Source organism: Pholcus phalangioides, unplaced genomic scaffold (genome assembly GCF_987345545.1).
Source record: "Pholcus phalangioides strain wild (caught in Gottingen) unplaced genomic scaffold, Ppha-v1.0 ptg000014l_1, whole genome shotgun sequence".
Lineage (NCBI taxonomy): Eukaryota > Metazoa > Arthropoda > Arachnida > Araneae > Pholcidae > Pholcus > Pholcus phalangioides.
Window position 1 is genome coordinate 7,353,247 of NW_028301607.1, and position 19,975 is coordinate 7,373,221.

A 19,975-nucleotide genomic window follows, 5' to 3' on the forward strand; every position below is an offset into this window, starting at 1 on the left:
ATCGCAATTCCAATAAAGAAATGGAGGGGGATTGCAGTTTCCAACAATCTTTTCTTCGAAAGTTTTCCCAAGCTGAACCTTGAAAATTTTTTGTTTTACGCTTTGGTATTTCTTCCGGGATATTTCAGTGCTGATGGATCGTTATTTTGTTCCACGGGGAACACTCTGCAATTGCAACAAAGACTCAACAACAATCGGACTCTATTTTTAAAAGTCTCTATATTCCACCAACGACCGTTTCGATCAACAAGACTATTTCGCGTCTTATCTTTTAGAATGAATTTCGTTCCAAATTCTTTTCTTGAAAGGTTTTATTTAGTTTCCCTTCCTTCAATCTCTAAGTGTAGTTGGTAATTTATGGAGATGGATCGAGGAGGAGTCCGGGAGATAGAAAATGAAGGCAGTTGTCTCCTCCAATGATAAAGTTGTCTGCGGTTGCGTCGAAATTTATGTTTTATTACTATGACAAGGCGATGCTGAAGCGAATTTGCTCGACGTTATTATAAGTAATAATAACTCAGTTTGGGTTTTTTTTCCTTCAACACTGCAATAACCTGACAGCTTTGAGTATGAACATTTTCGTCTCACGTAGGCCATCTTTACCCTAGACTATTAGTTCTTAAATTATGGGTCGCGACCCAAACTTTGGTCGCCGGCAAAGGAGCATTTATGGTTTTCCCACTTGTGGGCTACATGAAGTTTGCTGCCCTTCTCCCATTCCAATCGAATTTTCTCCACTATTTATTTTCCCGCGAACTCGTCGCCATCCTGGGCTATAACTTGCTTTGCCTACCCCCCCCCCTCCCCCCCCCCACAAGGTCACTCCCATGCTCACACACCCTCTAAGTCACTTTTCTAGTCATTCGCCTGCTTGCACACTTTTGATAAATCGCATACTTGCAGACGCTCTAGGTCACTCTTTTGGCCGTACACTTAAAGTGTCAGGTCAACTCTTTTGATCATTTACACGTTTAAGCTCTAGATCACTCTTTTGGGCATTCACATGCTTTCCTGCGCTCTAGGCCACTCACTGACCTGGTTCCTCCCTCTGTAGGTCACTCGTTTGATCACTGAGATTGACCTAGCTTTTTACTGTCCCGGCAGAGACGGATTTATAAGTGTAATATCAAATTTCGCCACCCTTCTCCTCCCATTCTACCATTTTTCTTGGCCACTCATTACTCGAATTCGCCCCCCGCCCTGAGCTATAGTCCGGTAAGCCCCTCTGTAAATACGCCACTGGTCACCGGGGCTCTTGAGATGGGTCGTTCAAATATACTTTACAATTCGGTTAGACATCAATCAGTGTCGTCACTGGTCTCAGTGGCGTCTTAGCCATTTCGGTGACCCCCTGGTCTGGGACCCAGATATTTTTAACGGTACTCTTGCGCCATGATTTTTTAGGGGGGGGGGGAAGAATTCGGCACCGAAATAGACATAACATTATTGTTGAATGCCCGCAGGAATGCTGAAAATTACTTTTTGCCGCACAAAAATATGAAACGCACTAAGCAAAAATTGATGAGAGAAATCATTCGAGAATTAATGAAACAAATAATTCCCAAAACAATGAGAATTCGGAATTTATGAAAAAATAATAATATCAAAATTAGTGAAAACTTCCAATAACTTTGGAGCCCGTGTTGTATTCGAAGGCCCTTAGGCTCCGGCCCTGTAGGTTCACCTGTTAACAAGCCATGGCCCGGCTTCACTAATTTTTAAAAACCAAAAATTTTGTTAATGAGGTGTATTTGATGAGAATTTTCAAATTCAAAATAGACCGATGGGTTACTGAAGTGATAGTGTCATTAGTTTTGGGGGGTCGCGACTGAAAGAAGTTAAGAACTTTGGTGCAGCCCGGGCTCCTCAAGTCCATAGTGACCAACCCCATACGGTAACGAGATCTTGTACTATATGATTATATGACTGGTTAAAGAGTAATTATGTAAATGTGTAGGCTGTTATACTGCTAGGTTGGTTGGTAGAGGTTTTGCTGCCCTTCCCCCACCTCCGTGCTGTTAAGAGACCAAGGGTGTCCAACCTGTAGAGCAGCCATCTTCAACCTGTTGCTCGCGAGCGCTTGATCAATTCTTCACTTAAATATATTTAAGTATCATTTCAGTGCCCCGCGGAAAATTTACAGATCCCTCAAGCGCGACCCGCAGCACATTTACATATCACTTGAGTGAACCGCAGCATATTAACAGATCACTCAAGCGGCCCAGAAAACAATTTCAGACCACTTTAGTGGCTCGCAGCACATTTACTTAAAATATTCACGGCACATTCGCAGATCACTTGGGTGGCCCACCGCACAGTTCCGGATTATTAAAGTGGCCCGAGGTACATTCACAGATCATTTAAGTGACTGTCGAGTACTTAATTGGCCCGTGAAACGTTTTCAAACAGATAAAGTGGCCACACTCTCCTAAAGGTTGAGCATCCTTGGCTTAAGGGATGCTCTTTGTTTAATGATAAGTATAGGCAGTGCGCGCGACTCGAGAAAGGTTGAAGACCACCTCCTGCAGGTAGTGTGGGCCGCTTGATTGATTTGAAAACGTGCAGCGGGCCACTCAATTGTGTTCTGGACCAGCGTCACGGGTTTTAAGTGATGGTCGAATAGCGTCAAGCTCAGCTTGAATTACCTGGAAATGTGCCGTGGGACACTTAAGTGACCTGGAAATGTTCCGCAGGATACTTTAGTGATTAGAAATGTTGAGCAGGATACTTAATTGATCTGGAAATAATTTGAAAATGTGCCGCGGAACACTAACGTGATTCTGAAAAATGTGCCTCACCCTCCCCCCCCCCCCCGTATCTCCACCCATGGCCCACGCCAATTCCCGCAGTAGCGAAACACAAACTTTACAAATACATCATAGCTGTGTTACGCGTCTTCGGTGCCATCTTAACGCATGGGCCCCTCTACCCGGGCACCTCAAGAAAAGCTGGGCTCACCAAAATGAGAACCGGTTCAAATTTCCGAGAATTCGGCGGGCCTCAGAAAAATTCGCTTGGCCCGGGGCTCCACGATGCTCTTAAGACGGTCTCCTGCGTGTCTCCAACTCTTTCTGTTCCCACAGTACCTGTGGAAAGTTTGTACTTCATCACCTATGCATTTAATACACACAGATGTACTACAACTACATCTCTACAGCTAGCAGGGTACGCACGATATTAAACAATCAAAACGTAATAAACAATCAAATTTTTTTTGCATAAGGGGCCATTCAAGTATTACGTAAGCAGATTCTCAGCCATTTTTGACTCCCCCCCCCCCTTGTCAGCAAAACACTGACCCCCCTGTCAGCAAAATTTCGGCAGCAGCTTAGAATATTTCATATCTTCAAAAGGGGTGGTTGATGACGTAAGTAGCCTTCCCCCCCCCCCCTTGTCATCAAAAGTCAGCAAATCCGAAACCCCTACCCCCCCCCCCCCTCGATGCTGAGTTAATACTTGAATACCCCTAATTCAAAATGACTGTAAAGAATGAAATCGTGGCTTTCGTCTCAAGACCAGTATTTTCTGCGATTTTGGCCGTCCCGAAATTTTCCGAGTGTAGGGTCCAAACCAAATTGGGGGATTTCATTGTTCGATGACGATTTTATCCTGGCAACATTATCATATATTCCATAGATGCTCAACCCATATTCCGCGGCAAAAAGTGCACTCAAGTGCCTCCCCCCCCCCCCACCTGAATCCTCTAATGTGGCCTCCGACCTCAAACCTAACTTTGTAAAAATGAACTGTGTGTGAGTGGCACATCTCCGGGGGCACTCAAGCACTCGTGGAATTTTAACGGATCACTCAAGTGACCCGCAGCACATTAAAAAGATCACTTAATTCACCCACGGTACAGATCACTTAAGTGACCTACGGCACAGTAACAGAGCACTTAAGCGACCAGAAATGCAGCAGTGCCGTCTTAACGCATGGGCCCACCCTAGCGCGGCATGGAGACATCAAGAGAAGAGGGGCCTCACAAAAATTAGATCAGGATGAAATTTTCGAGAGAAGCATATAAATTTGTCTGGTAGGTCCTCAGAAAAATCATTTGGCCCGGGGGGCAATGATGCTTTTGAGACGGACCAGTGTATAGATAAGAAAATCCTATCCATAGGGGGCGTTGGCTGGGCCCCTGTTCACCTATGTGGCCTGCGACCTCAAACCTAACTTTGTAAAAATGAACTGTGTGTGAGTGGCACATCTCCGGGGGCACTCAAGCACTCGTGGAATTTCAACGGATCACTCAAGCAGCACATTAAAAAGATCACTTAATTCACCCACGAAGAACCTTCAAACCTCGTTATTAAACCAGGGTTTTCCCAAATTATTGTATTGTTATTATTATTTATATGAAATTAATTAAATTTGAATTTTCATTTGGTAATTGTTGTTTCGAAATTTTGTGCTAATGATTCCGAAATTATTTTGTTTATTAATTTTAGATTTTCATTAATTATGATTAGAGCACGGACGTTTAGGCACTAAAGATGCTGAAAATAGGCAGGCAAAAAAGGGCACTAAAAATGTCTGACATTGAAGAGTTCATATACAGTGAAGGTTATTGTCCCGGATCCCAGGGTTGGAGCCCTGTCAGCAGTGCCGTCTTAACGTATGGACCCACCCGTGGGGCCTCACAAAAATGAGATATAGTTGTAATTTTCGAGGAACATACATGTAAATTTGCCTGGTAGGGCCTCAGAAAAATCACTTGGCCAGAGGGGGCCCATTGTGCTCTTAAGACAACCCTGGCACCCGAACAAAGTGATGTATCTGACCTTCCCCCCCCCCCCAACCCAACTTCTGGCTGGAAGTGCTCACTTAATAATTTGCATGAAAAATGCTCCGAAAAAAAGTTCACCAAATCCTATTATTCTGAGACCCCGGGTGGACCCTGGCCCGTAAAATGGCTGAGGTGACCAGAGTACTGCAAATGGGGGGCTTAAAAAAACAATATATACTTATTTTGCATTCTAATAAATATTTTCAAGAGCCCCAAGAAAGTCTGCCCCAGGGCCCCGAGAAGGCACTCTATGTCCCTGAATGGATTCCCATAGGCTCCTTCCCACAAGCAGAGTCGCAACAGGGTCGATGCTTGGTCAGCCGGGCAAGATCACATTTTGGCGCCCTTTGTAATGTTGAAGGAGGGTTAAAACTTGAAATTGGTGCCCTCTCTGGTCCGGTGCCAGGGGCAGTGGACTCGCTTGCACTCTTCCCCCCCCCCCCCCCACTAGTTGCGGCCCTTCCCACAAGAGTAGACAGGACCACAACGACTGCAACTAGATGCTTTGTCAGCCGGGGCAGGACTGCAACGACTGCAACTAGATCCTTAGTCAGCCGGGGCAAACACGCATTTGGTACCCATCCTCCTCTGATTCGACGCCTGGGTCACAAGACCCCGCGTGCTTCCGAGGGCCGCAACTAGAAGGGAGCAGACACGGGACGATAATTATCATTTTTATTGTGTGTTTTCCCGCATTATAAACTTACTCTAGAGGGGGGGGGGAGCATAAAAAGTTTGGCCTGGAGGCGTATCAGAGATCCCAGTCTAGGAGCCATGCTGTAGGGTATGGGATTCATGGTTTTTTGACTCGCGGAGCCCTTTTTGGCACATAATTTCTATGGCGGAGCCCCATAGGCATATTTTTTTACTTATTCATCAAAGAGTTGCTGATTTATTTCCATTATTTAAAAGTATTCAGAATTATTATTTTTCTGAGATTGACTGGCCCCTGGGGAGTGCGTACGAAACCCCAAGGGCTCCGCGGAGCACTGGTTGAGAACCGCTGCTTAAAGACATTCATTTTTTAAAAATATTGTTTATGCTGCTATCTACTTTCAAAATCAGAAGTGTCTTATGTGGTGATGACGAAGCTCAGGTATAAAAAACTAAATTCTTCATTCACCTTTGCTCCTTATAAACTGAACTAAAAGATCAAACTTCCAGTTCAGTTATTTTTTCAAGACCCAAGGAGATATCCAAAACAAAGTACATACCTCCAAACAAGAAGACGACAGGTAAGATCGTGAAAAGTAAATTTTTCCACACTCCACTTTATAGTAATGTGCTGCCATCTAATTTCAAATTTAGAAGTGACTCACGTGGTGATGAAGTTAAAAATAAAAAACTATATTCTTTATTCCGCTTAGTTCCTTATAAACGAAGCTCATAAACTGAACTGGAAATTCAAACTGAGAGTTCGGTTATTTTATTTGAGCATAAGGAGGAGTCCAAAACAAAACACCTCTATTATTGAGCAGACGACAGACAAGAAGTCGGTTTGTTCGGTTCCCTACAAGCTTAGCTCACAAACAGAACTGGAAGTTCGAACTTCCAGTTCAGTAATTTTTTCAGGACACAAGGAGACGTCCAAAACAAGGAACCTGGATAAAAGCAGACGACAGAGATTCTGAGGCTTGATTTATATACTGTTAGTGCTGCCATCTAATCTCGAAATTTTAGACTACTCATGCGATGATGAAAAAAAAGAGGGAGAGAGAGTTCTTTTGTTATTTTTTAGCATAATTTTTTTTTTATGGGACGGAAATTGCGGTAACAAAATTCGTAAATTTGCAATAATCGATTTTATGTAGAAAAAATAATTATTTCTTTCCACAAAAATATCCAGACAATATGGACGATCGAACAAATAAGTGAAAATACGGATTATGTGGTCTTCAGATAGGGTTACCAGATTCAAAACTGAAAAAAGGGAGGACGCCTGGTGCTAACCTTAGGCAGTGCCGTCTTAACACATCCCCCCCCCCCCCAGGGCCGTGCCCGAAGAGCTTCAAGAGAAGAGGTGCCCTCCAAAAAATCCCTTGGCTCAGCGGGGGTCTGTCAGCCCCACCCTTGCGGGGGTCATGGAATTCCAGTACTTGATTCCTTTACTTTTATTCATTTACATTAATTAAACAAAAACAACAACTGTTCGTAACTCGAAAAGTTTGTAAATATGGGATCAATTACAGAATTTTTTTAGAGGGGCCGCAAAAATTTTTTGCATTGGGGGGCCGCGAAATTCTCCTAAGCCCGGACCTGTCTCCGATTTTTAATTTAAATATCTCAGGGAATAATACAGTTAAAAACATGCAATTTGTTTGTTGGGTTCAGAAGAGAAAGACCAGCAACTGTCTAATTGGAAGTTAGAAGACGGGGAGGGGGGGGGGGTTATCGTATAAAAATTTACATTTTTTATTTTGTGTACACTGTATTTTCATCTTCAAAACTCCCACAGGGTGATTTCTGGTCACATTTTCAGAATTTTTAAAGTTAGAAACATACCACTACGACAAACGGATGATAAAGGCTGTAACAACACTCCAAGGAGAAACCATTGAATCTTAGAGTGGCCATAATATTACCAATAGGCGGAGCCGCAACTAGGCGGGTCTGGTGACCCGGGAGCATCACAAAAGGGGGCGCAAATTTAACCTATCCTTCAGTATTACGATGGGGGTGCCTAAATGAGTAGTTGCCCCGGCTAACCAAGTATCCAGTTGCGGCCCTGCCATAGGTATCTTATTTCTGACGAATCGCCGTTATATTGGGTATTTTTTCTTTTATAGATAACGTTACATTATCAAGTTTGTAATTTACAACTGGTAGCATTTATTTTACTTCTATAGATCAAACTTCACAGTTGACCTACTTATGACCTACAAAAATCATGTCCTTATTCTGTAGAACTTGGTTTACTGCATGGGCCCATCTGGGCACTTCTGACACCGGGGTGTCAAGTGACAATTAGATCTGGTTCCGATTTTCAAGAGTAAATATGCAAATAGGTAGGTAGGAATTTTTAGCTGGGGCCATTCAAGTATGACGTCAGCATCGATGGAGGGAGGGGGTTTCCCATTTGCTGACTTTTGATGACAAGGGGGAGGGGGGGTTTGGATAATGCTTACGTCATCAACCACTCTTTATGAAAATATGAAATATATTTAATGGTATCCTACTCGGTGCGCCAAAAACGAGAAAAACCTTTCAATAGTTTGGGGCACTTGAAGTAGCATTCCCCCCTTATTGATAAATGTCATTTTAGTGATCTGAAAATATGTCCGGGTAGCTTAAGTGCTCTGGAACTGTGCCACGCATCACTCAAGTGATCCGTAATTATTTGCCGCGGATCACTTGAATAATCTGAGAATGTGCCGCGGGTAACATGAGTGATGTAGAACCGCATTGGGGGCCGCTTAAGTGCTTTAAAACTACATCACATGTCACTCAAGGGATCTCTAAATGTGTCACGGATCGCTTAAGTGTTCTGGAACTGCGTCCCGGGTCATTTAAGTGATCTGAAAATGCGCAACTGGCCGCTTAAATTCTCTGGAATTGTACCAAGCGATCTGTAAATGCGCCGCTTAGTTCATTTTTACAAAATTAGGTTTGAAGAGGGCAGGCCGCATCAGATAACCCCAGGGCCGTATTTGGTCTGCGGGCCAGGGGCCTTTATGTGATTTATCACTATATGGCTTGGTGGGTGGGTCTCAATGAATTTATTAAAGATAAATTTTGAGTTCTTAGCCTTCAAATAACATTAGGCAGTCATCATCATAAGGTCATTTAAGGAAGTCGTGGCATATTTACAGATCATTAAGTGATCCATGACGCAGATCCAGAGCACTGAAGCGACACGTGACGCGGTCCCAGAGCACTTAAGTGTCCCTCAACACATTTCCCCCACCACTTGCGTGACCTGCTACACATTTACAAATCACTCACGTTACCTGCGATATATTTACAGATCATTTAAAGAGTGACGTGTGGTACAGCTCTAGATCACTCAAGTGACATGTCTGTTTTCCCTGCCCAAGGTCAAGGCAAAAGTGGGCACTGTGTTCAACATTACTTTATTGTCATACAGCCGAATCCCGTTTTAACGAATACTGTTACAGCGAAAATCTCGTTTTAATGAATTTCAATTTCTAACCTCCCAGATAAGTTTACCTAGGAACAATGCAAAAACCTGGAATTCCTTTATAACGAAGTTTTTCGTGATAACGGAGTGAGTTTCCCGAAGTGGGCAATATCGCCCCCTGGTGGGTGATGAAATTGTCCCGGGGGGGGGGGGCGATAGAAGCTACGAGTATAACATGGGATCCTATCAAGACCGTCATTTCAACTTTTTCCAGGGGGGGGGGGGCAAAGAGCATGTACTAAAGGTACGAATATATATATATATATATACCATTTGTACTGTATTTTCAAAAGCCGGGCGGGGGCCGTTGCCCCCCCCCCCCTCCCTAAATGACGGGTCTGGATCCTATGGGTTCGCTTGAATGGAAAAGGGGCGATGAGAGAAAAAATTTCTGAAGAAGGGACGCTGAGACGGCACTTGGCTTTCGATAACGTGAGTGACGACTTATCGAGGTTTTACTGTATTATATTTCCATTTCTAATGATGTTATGGAGACTGGTTCGTATTCAAAGTCACAGGACAGATATGACATCATCATCGACGATACAAATGGTCTTCCCTCTCATAAACAAACGTATATCCATTTGCTAATCAAGTATTCATTGCAAGAGTGTAAACTAAGGGATTTATGATGGGTAATTACGTCTTCTAGGGTGAGTCATCGAAATAAAAAGCGCTGCTGAATGTAAAAGTGCATCTAAATAGGGGGAAAAAAATGGTTCAATGACGTCACCTATCGGAAAGACATCGAGTGACGGGAGGAATATATTATACGATTGGCCTTGGCTTCACGCCTCCGCAAGAGAGTCCCGTAATAATAAATAAAGCAATGTTTGCTTGTGTAACGTTTGTTTAGATCGCGTGTTGAGTGAGAATTTGTGACTCGACTGTGAGTGCTGGTCAGAGGCAGATTTGCGGTTTTACCACCTGTGACGTAGGAGTGAGTGGCCCAGGACAGAGACATTTTTCAAATCTTTGTGAGTCTTTCCCTCGCCCCTCCCCTTGACCATTCCCGGTGGGGCCCCATGTGTTAAAACGGCACTGGAATGACCAAGAGAGTAGAATTTGCAAGCTCGTAAGTGACCTAGAGAATTTGCAAGCATGTGAGTGAGTGAAAACCTAGAGAGTTTGCGAGTATGTGGGTCAACTAGAGAGTTTTCTAGCATGTGAGTAACCGAAAGTGTGACATAGAGCGTAAACAAGCATGTGAGCGACCAAAACAGTTTGCAAGCATGTGAATGACCAAAAGAGTAACCTAGAAAGCGAGGTACTAGTTCAGTGAGTGACCAGAGGAGTAAACGTAGGAGTGACCGCAAAAATAAGTGTGCGAGTGTTTGATGGACCAAAAGATTGATCAGTAGAGCGAGGGACCAGGTCAGTGTGCGATCAGAATGTAAGCTTGGCCTGAGTTTGGTCCGGCCGTCCATGTACGGTTCCTGTACACGAGCTCCAAGGAAATATTGAGAGATTCGGTGCCTCTGTAGTCTAGTGGCTAGGGCGTTCACCCGGAAAGTGAAAGCACGTGGGTTCGATTCCCCGCAGTGGCAGTTGAATTTTCTCTCTTTCCAAAAAAATATATCTTCGCAACAGCCAGTTGTTAAAACCTTCGCAGAATGTAAGTGTCCAATAGAGTTACAAAGATGTAGAGGCGAGGCACAAAACAAGTATCCACAGTGGGCTCTGCCGCAGACGAGTTCGAAGGGTGCCGAATTTAACGAATGACTGTGGGCTCTATCCCTGCGCGGCGAACTTTACGAATGATTGGTTCAGAAAATTAGCGGAATGTGAGAAAGGCCGCCAAATTGTAACCATAGTCGGTAACACCATGAATCCGCCTCGGTTAGTGCGACCTGTGGCCTTAAGCGTATACAGGCTCTTCGAACGGCGGGCAGTCGCTCCTTCCCGTGCCCTAAACCACTAACTATAATAGAAGGAATTATCTGATTATCTGGCAACTAATGAACATTCAGAGTCCCTGAATTCAAATGAGAAAAATAATTGACAGAGATAATTCCACAACCTATATGAAAATTCAGAATGAATAAAAAGGAATAATTCCAGCGCTTATGAAAATTCGGAGTAGATGGAAGAAAATTATTCAGGAATTGATGAAAATTCACAATAAATGGCAGAAATAGTTCCAGCACCAATGGAAATTCAGAATAAGTAAAAGAAATTATTTTAGCTCCCATGAAAATTCCGAATACACGGAAGAAAATAATTCCGGAATTGATGAAAATTCAGAATAAATGACACATAATACCAGCACCCGTGAAAAAATTCAGAATAATAATTAAAGAAATAATTCCAAAATTGATAAAAATTTAGAATTTATGGAAGAAATAATTCTTTCGAGACGAACATTTTTTCAGAAAATTCCAGAATTATTTCTAGAAAGATGAAAATGCAGAAAATTTATGAATCATTTCTTTCTAGATGGAAATTAGGAAATTCCAGAATTATTTCTTTATACATGAAAATGCAGAATTCCAGAATAACTTCTTTCTAGATGGAAATGCAGACCTCCAGAATTATCCCTTCAAAAATGAAAATGTAGAATTACTAAATTATTTCTTTCTATGTAGATAAAAATGCAGAATTTTAGAATGGGTGAAAATTCAGAAATTTTCAGAGGTTGTGAAATTTTTAGGGTCGCACACCCCCTAAGAATGGCCCCGCTGTCTTCAACATGTAATTAGCTCAGCCTGGATGGACAGACTTCCATCTGATAATTAAATCTGAATTTTATTGGTGGTATTAGGTTATTATCGCGGGTCTGTGTTTGGGTCTAGCTTTAACTTCCATCTCGTACACTTTGCCCTTGTAGACCGTGAGCTGCTCTTTCAGTTTTTCGATCTCTGTCTTGTATTCGTTGAAATACGAGTGGTACATGTTCACTTGGACGTTCAGGCTGTCGTACTTGTCCTTGTATTCCTGGTATAGCCTCTGGAAGTGCCTCATTTTCTCTTGCACGTCCTTCGCAGGTTGCCTCTCCAGGACATCTTCGAGTTTCTTGATCGTCACCCGACTCTGTTCGATCTCGGCGATTCTATTTTGAAGCTCGGTACCGCGCATCAGCAATTTCTTCTGCAGCATTCGGTTCTTCTGGATGAGCTCGTACCTATCGGGATCCGTTCCCTGTAGGAACCGCCACCTGTGGACGTTGTCCGTGCGCTTCAGGTCCACTTCCATCGCCTTGTTCCTCATTTTCTCGCTGATGAGTTCTTGCTCCGTTCGAACGACCTGATCCCTCAGAGGCTCGAAGATAGAAATCTGGTTGCTTGTGAAGGTCAGTTTCTTGGTTACCGTCGAAAGTTCGCACTTGAGGACCTTGATGTCGCTGACCCGATTGTTGTACTCCTGCTCACCCCTACGCAGAACAGTATCGTACAGGTTCATCTTCTGCACGTACAGGGCTATGACCTGCTTTTTGTTGGCTAAGATGGAATAAATGGCGCCCTTCTCTTCATGCAGTTGTTTTGCTTCTACTTTGAGACGTTCCGTGATTTTTTCCATATCCGGTATACTCTTTTCTAGGTGTCTTATTTGTCTGTCTTTCTTTCGAATTTCCGTTTTGGCTTCAGCGGTACCTTCCTTCTGTTTCGTCAGCTTGTTCCTGAGTGATTCGTTCTCGATCCGCAACTTGTTCAGTTCCTGCCCGAGGGACGAAAGTCGCATTTCCTGATTTTTGATGCCGTCCTTGAGATTGCTCACGTAGTTGTTCAATCCCTCGATACGATCCTTGGCTGTCCGAAGGTCGTCAGTGGTCTCAGAAAGCTTCTGCGTCTTGAGGTAAAGTGACTCTTGCTGCTGTATCGTCACCTCCTGCTGTTCCTCGAGGAGCATTTGTATTTTCTCTGAGTGGCGTTGTTTTTCGGCGACTCTGGTAGCCAGTGAGCCTGCTAGAGCTTTTTGTTCCTGGAGGTTGACGCGAAGGGTTCCTGCCACGTCGGAAAGCTTACTCTTTTCCACTTCCATCGCATATTCGTGCTTCCTGACTTGATTCAGTTGGCTTACGGTTCTGTCAAGTTCCAAACCAAGGAAGTACTTTTCTTCCTCTTGAGCCTTCATGTCAGCATTGAGGTTGTTGATCTTGTTCTCGAACTTGTGCAATGTGCTGCCGAGTTGGTGGTTCTCTTTACAAATACGCTCAATTTCTTTTCGCACATCGGCGTTATCTTTCACGGTCGCTTCTAATTCTTTTTCGAGGCTATTCTTTTCATTTCTCAGTACCTGAAGTTTCGTTTCGGTCTGGGACTTGAACTCTTCCAGGGCAGCCACGTGCTTGGCGGTGACGTGTTTCTCCTTGTTCAGGACGGAAATTTCTAACTTTGTTTCACGAAATTGGGCATCCATTCGTTTCACTTCAGTGCGAAGTTCATTCCGCTCTCTCACCGCGTCGGTCAATTTCAGACTTTGACCGTTGAAATCTATCTTGAGCTTGTCTAGAGTCGAGACTAGAGTGTGCGCCTCCGTTTGGTACTTCTTAGCCTCTTCGTCTTTGGTTATGTATTTCTGACGCGACAGCTCCAGATCGGAGTGGAGTTGCGACACGTCAGCTTCCAGAAACTTTATACGGTCGTTTTTATGTCGAATATCTTTTTTCATTTCCAAACCATCTTTGATGGACTTACCTAGTCGCTTTGATTCAGATTGCAATTCACTTTTGAGGAGCAAAACCTCACTGTGGTCCTTTTCAGAATGGGCCTTGGCCTCGTTAAGCTGGTGATGCAGTAATGCGTTTTCGGCCTCTTTCGAATGGAGCTTCGATTTGAGGTCTTCGATCTCGCGGTCAAAGGAGTTCCTGTACTGAATCGCTTCCTCCCGTAATCTCGCGATTTCTTTCTTAAGTGATGAAGACGATTCTGCCTTCAAGTCGGCGGCGAATTTCTCCTCCTGCGACTTGAACTGTTCCATCATCTCACGTCTCGCGGCCTCGACCTGACGTACGGCTTCGTCCCTCCTCATGTTGGCCAGCTCAAGGTTCTCTTTCAAGTTATTGCATTCCCTGTTGATTTCTTCGAGCTTCGCCTCTAGTTCTTGCACTACGTCGGCTTCTCCCTCCTTCTCAGCGTCTCTCACTTCCATGACCGTGGTCATTTCTCTCACCTTGTGCATCAACCTCTGCTGCGCCGTGAAAATTATTCGGAACTTCAAGAGGAGATTGGACAATTCGACGTACATCTCCATCAAATTCTCGTCTTTCTCCGCGGTTTCCAACACCTTCTTGTAGTGGTCGTTGATAGCTACAAACTGCAAATCCGTCAAGGGGACTGCGTCCTTCACGATGGAAAGCCTAGCCATGTTTTGGATTACGGTACTTGGTTTCTCTGGATCCCAATCGATTCCGCTATTGGGCTCGTTGGCATGTGGTTCCGGATGCCCAGTGTCGATACTTGCTTTCGGTTCCATGGGGGAGGGCGGGTCGTCCACAATTTCGGCTTTCGCTTCCACGCCAGATTTTTCCTCCTCGTTAGTGGACATGGTAACGTGCCAGAATATTGGACTTGAAAATCAACCCGAAAGCCCTCAAAATAATAGAGAACTGTTTCCTGGAAGGGATCAGTCACAGACCACTTCTTTGAGTTAGGCCATCTGAATTTATCTGGCTATTATGAAATTCAATAATGAAAGAAATTTGGTGTGGAGGCAGAGATTTCATTGTTGATAGATTTCACCTCAAAAGACCTAACACTCTACAGGGATCTGTCTAGAGCAGTGTTCCCAAAGTGGGCAATATCGCCCCCTGGTTGGCGATGGAATGATCCAGGGGCGATAGAATCTACGGGCATAATATAGAATCCTGTGGGTTTACTTTAGTTGGGGACGATGAGAGAAAAAAAATTCTGAAGAAGGGGTCGATGGAACAAAAAGTTTGGGAAACTATGGTCTAGCGCAGCGGTTCTCAACCTTTTTTTAACTCGGGGAGCACTTTTCAGTATATAATTTCTATGGCGGAGCTTCGTAGGCCTTTTTTTTATTTATACATCGAAGTTACTGATTTATTTTTATTTAAAACATTTATAATTTTTTTTTCAAATTTAGTGGTTTTTTTTTTTTTCTTCGAGCAGCCGAAGTCTCTGAGGAATGCACACGGAGCCCCAAGGGCTCTGCGGAGCTCCGGTTGAGAACCACTGTTCTAGAGCTACACATTTTTGTAGGTTGTCCTGTTGACGTAAACACGTCTTATGAATACGCACGATGTTTCAGTGTCACGAAACTAGGATCAAGCTGTGAATCCAAATAATTGCTGGACAACACTGTGAAAGTCCAATAGTTCGTTTGAAAGGCGAAGCTTCAAAATTTCTAGTGATAAGAGAAGAAGTTATATCCACTGGGAACTCTAGGTCAAGGATCTTCAACGTATGGACAGCGGACCGCATTTGGCCCTCGGAGCTTTTTGTCATGGCTCGCCGATCATTTTCAGAAAATGGTTGAAAACATTGAAAAACGATTTATTCTGGCATCAATTAAAGAAATGATTTCGAAATTCATGAAAGAAATGCCAATTCTAAAATAAATGAAAGAAAAATAATTTTAAATAAATGAAAGAAAAATAACTTTAGAATGAATGAAAGAAATAATTATATACCTATATAGAATAAATAAAAAAATTTCCACAAAATAAATGAAAAAAATAATTCGAGAATAAATGAAAGAAGTAATTCTAGAATAAGTGAAAGAAATAATTCCACAATTGATGAAAATTCAGAATTACTAGAACTGAAATTAGTGAATTTTTTTTTAATTTTTGAAACAAATTCAGAATTGGTGAAAAAATAACATAAACCAATGAAAGAAATAATTTCGGGATTTTCGATAGAAATTATTTCACAATCAATAAAAGAATAATTGCATAATTATTGAAAGGAAGACTTCAAGATATATTGGGAAGGAAAATAATTTTTCAGAATTACCGAAATAAGCAATTACAGAATCGTTTGAACGAAACTTTAAGAATAACCCTCAAAAATTTTTCTTCTGCCCAGGCAGCAAGGAAAGGTCAGTGAGTGACCAGAAAAGTGATTTAGTGAGAAAGCATGTGAATGATCAAACGAATGATCTGCAGAGCGAGTGACCTAGAGCGTGTGCAAGTATGTGAGTGACACCAAAACAGTGTGAAAGCATGTAAATAACTAAAAGAGTGATTTTAGAAACACAGGTGTACTTGCAGGGTCGAGAAATTTAGACTAGGATGGCAGAAGGGCGACAAAACCATATAAATGCGCCACTGCATACCCACCCCCGTCCCGCTTCTTCGTCATTTTTTGCATTAGCGTCTGGTTCAAAAAACACACACGTCGTCTCAAGAAATTTCACGCGGCCCAATGCCCAAAAAAATACTTTTTCTGGCCTCCCCTTTTTTTTGGGCCCCAGTTTCATATATTTTTAGGGAAGGATCGACATGAACCATGCATACACTTGGAATATGCAGAAATGTTAAAAAAAAAAAAAACCACCAACACATAAAGACATACGCACTGAAAAAAAAAAAGAGAAAATTCTCGAAGCGAATAAAAAATTTCCACTGATTTCGGTGCTTTCGCTGATTGGCTCTGCACCCGGGCTCAGTTGGTTCAAGCATTAATCACCGTTGCCAAGTATAATGCATTCTGCTTTCTTTCAAACCGAGCACAACTCCGGTCTATCTCCACGGATGATTGGAGATGGGTTAGTTGCACTGGTAGGTAGGCGTGGTTATCGCATTTCACTGCTTCACTCTTGTTATCTATGCCCGAAATATTCACTGGACTTCCCCCTCCCCCACTTTCCAGCTGATACCGATTATTGAAAGATAACTCCTTCCCTCCCCCCCGCACATTATTCTTCCTTCACACTTCGTCTATGCTTAGGGGAGGCAGTGTATATAGTCACAGCCATATATTCACTGGCGTGAAAATTTAGATTTTTCTAATTAGTTAATTATTCAATTCTTAATCGCTACAAAAATTTCTGAAAACTGTCTATAAATAGAGGCGTATTCAACGACGGATGTGCGCACTAGACTCCGACTTCTGAAGGAGTTCGCAAAACCTAAACTTTACACTTTTTCTAAGTGTAAACTTTCTATCAATATGGATTATTTAGGATGGCTTCCTCTGGGGAAAGGGGCACCACTTGGTTAATAAGAAATTTAACTTGCACCTAATTTTTATTTTTTTTTTTGGGGGGGGGGGGCCCAATACGGTATTTTCTTCTGCACTCGGAGCCTAAACCGACCTCAATTCGCCCTGCATATGATTTCGTAAATCCTTTCGAGAATTAGCGGGGGGGGGGGGTGGACTTAGGGGTCTTCCTTTCAAATTGAGCACAACTCAGGTCTATCACCATTTATGGGCGATTGTGCCGGAAGTGTAACTGTATGCGTAACTGTAACTGAGTGCATATGTAGTGTTGTTGTGTTTGATTTTTCAGTTCTGCCATCTGTCCGGTCCCCTCCCCCCGATATGTGAGGAAAAAAGGGAAAAAGATGGCCAAATCTATTGTTCTATCACTTGGTTCCCCCCCCCCCCCCCAAACGAAATTTCTGGCTACGGGCCTGCATACTGTATATAAATATTGGGGCATTCAAATTTCGCGCAACACATTTCCAAAAGTGAAAGGTATGATTCGTACATTGAATTTGAAATAAAAAAATCCAATATTTTGTATAATTTTAATTTTCAGGAATATAATCAGCCCCACGATGCTACATTTTTATACTACATCTCGCACCCCTTCTCCTTAAAAAGGCTTTCCCAGGGGGCACTCCTGGTTAAGAGAAACTGGTTCAGAGAGTAATACATACTTCTTCCAACACCATCTACTATAGATAAGGTTCAGTGAATCTAATCTGCCCCCCCCCCCTTCCGTGCAACTAACCCATCTGATAAGAGGGGAGTTTAGTGCAATTGACCCTCGGATTTGATTGACAGGTTTTACGAGCAGTGCAAATGACCCTCGTCCGAGCGATTTCCAACTGTAGTTCCATGAGAGTGTTTTTTTTGGGTCCCCCAAGATCAAATGTCACGGAACCATGGGTGGAGATACGAGGGAGCATAGGGGTGCATCCCCCCCTCCCCAGTGTCAAAGGTGAAGTCGACTGATCTAATGTATATATATATATATATATATATATATATATGAATTGGCATCATCATCATCATGCCCCCAGATTTCGGGTTCCATCTCCGCCTATGCACGAAACCCGGAAAGCTTTCAAGGAAGAAAACTTTCTTGTTTCTTGAAATGCTTTTTGAAAAAGTTCGTAACCGGGAATACAATGGAAGAAATTCATTGTACCTACTCACGCCCTTGGTGAGGATTCTTCTTGGCGCAGAATTTACATGTATTTTACGGGACACTCATGGTCATCTGAACAAGATTCCCTCCAGCGCATGGCACAGGAAGCTCCACGATAAGATCTGGCTCAATGATTTGTGTAACAATAAATAAGTAAATTAAGATTTGGTGTCTAAGCCCTCTTTCATTTGGCCCTGGAGCTATGATACTGTCAGTTTGTCCGGAGCAAATAAATGTTGGTGACGATTGTCAGTTTTCAATGAAGGAGAAGGCAAGAGACGTTTTTGTAGATAAATATTCAAAATTTGTTTCAGTCCCATAGAATAGCGCAGAGACATATTTACAGTATGGGTGAGGGCAAGCGGGCTATAAACCAAGACGAAAATTTGGAGGAATGAGTAGTCAAAAAAAAAAGAAAACTAGATTAAAATGGGTGAAGGCCGGCAAAATTCGAAAAGCCCACAGCCAACAAAACCATAAATCTGCCACCGAAGGGACACGTCTTGCAAAGCTTCAATTTTAGGGCCCTGAAATTGTTGTCGAATTTCCCACTTGAAAAAATAAGGCATTTGACAAAGTGTCACCTGCTATTTATGCACATGATCCCATTATCGTAGAGTACCCCTATGCACCCGAGAAGACCCCCCCATTCCCAAGGCCACAACTAGGGGGGAGCAGGCACGTCTCATACCCGAGGGGGGCGCAAATTGCATTCTGAAACCTCTCCTTCAACATTACAAGGGGGGCATTAAAATCTGCGCTTGCCCCGGGTGACCAAGCATCTAGTTGCGGCCCTGCCCATTCCTGCAGTACATGGTGGGCCCCCATGCGTCAAGAGATGCCCTGCGGTAATTTATATATATGTATATATACATATTACAGAATAAGAAAAATTTATTTCTTCAATTCAAAAATAAACAAAAATGGGTGAAACAACACTCGGATGCTAATAAGCATCCTCCGTTGAATAGCACCGTTACAAAAATGTATACATGTTACAAGCCGTTCAGTTTTGGTTGGAAAACAATTGTTCATTTTTGTCGTAGTGGCGTCATCTGTTGTAAACATACATAAGGAACATTGTCGAAGATGCGTGTACATGCATCCTCATGACAAAGTGATGGGTAAAACAGTTTACCCACACATTATTGCTGTTTTTTTCCCCAAACTTTCCTCCATTTTTCAAATTTGAATATCTCAGTAAATATTGCACTTAGCAACATGGAACTTTTTTGTTTGCATCAGGAGAGACATGGTAACAACTTATTAATTGGGTTTTTGAGCACAGGGTAGAAATATCTTTATTTCAATAACTATACAACCCCCCCCCCCTCCCCTTCAACATAAATGAGTACTACACATTAATCTGAGTACTACACATTATTTGATACTTATCCCAACTGGAAGTATGCATCTAGGACCAGCTTTTCGCCAGTAGAATGTCATTATAATTAATGTCAATACTATTGTTACATTGGGAAAAAAACTGCTGCCATCTATTAAATATAAAAAATCATCAAACGTCTGCCTGCTTAAAATGTTTTGCATAGAAAAAATCAATACAGTATGATATTAACAGATATTTCATGAGCAATATGAGCTTATCAAGTTTGCAGAAGGCCGAAGATGGCAGAGCAGAAGCCAAAGATGACTTATTGTTAATTCTGGTTTGGATCCCTTTCCTATGTGGATTTTATTTATTGTATTTTACAGCAAATTTACAACAACTGTTAAAATTTCAAGGTAAACTTAATAACTTAACCACTATT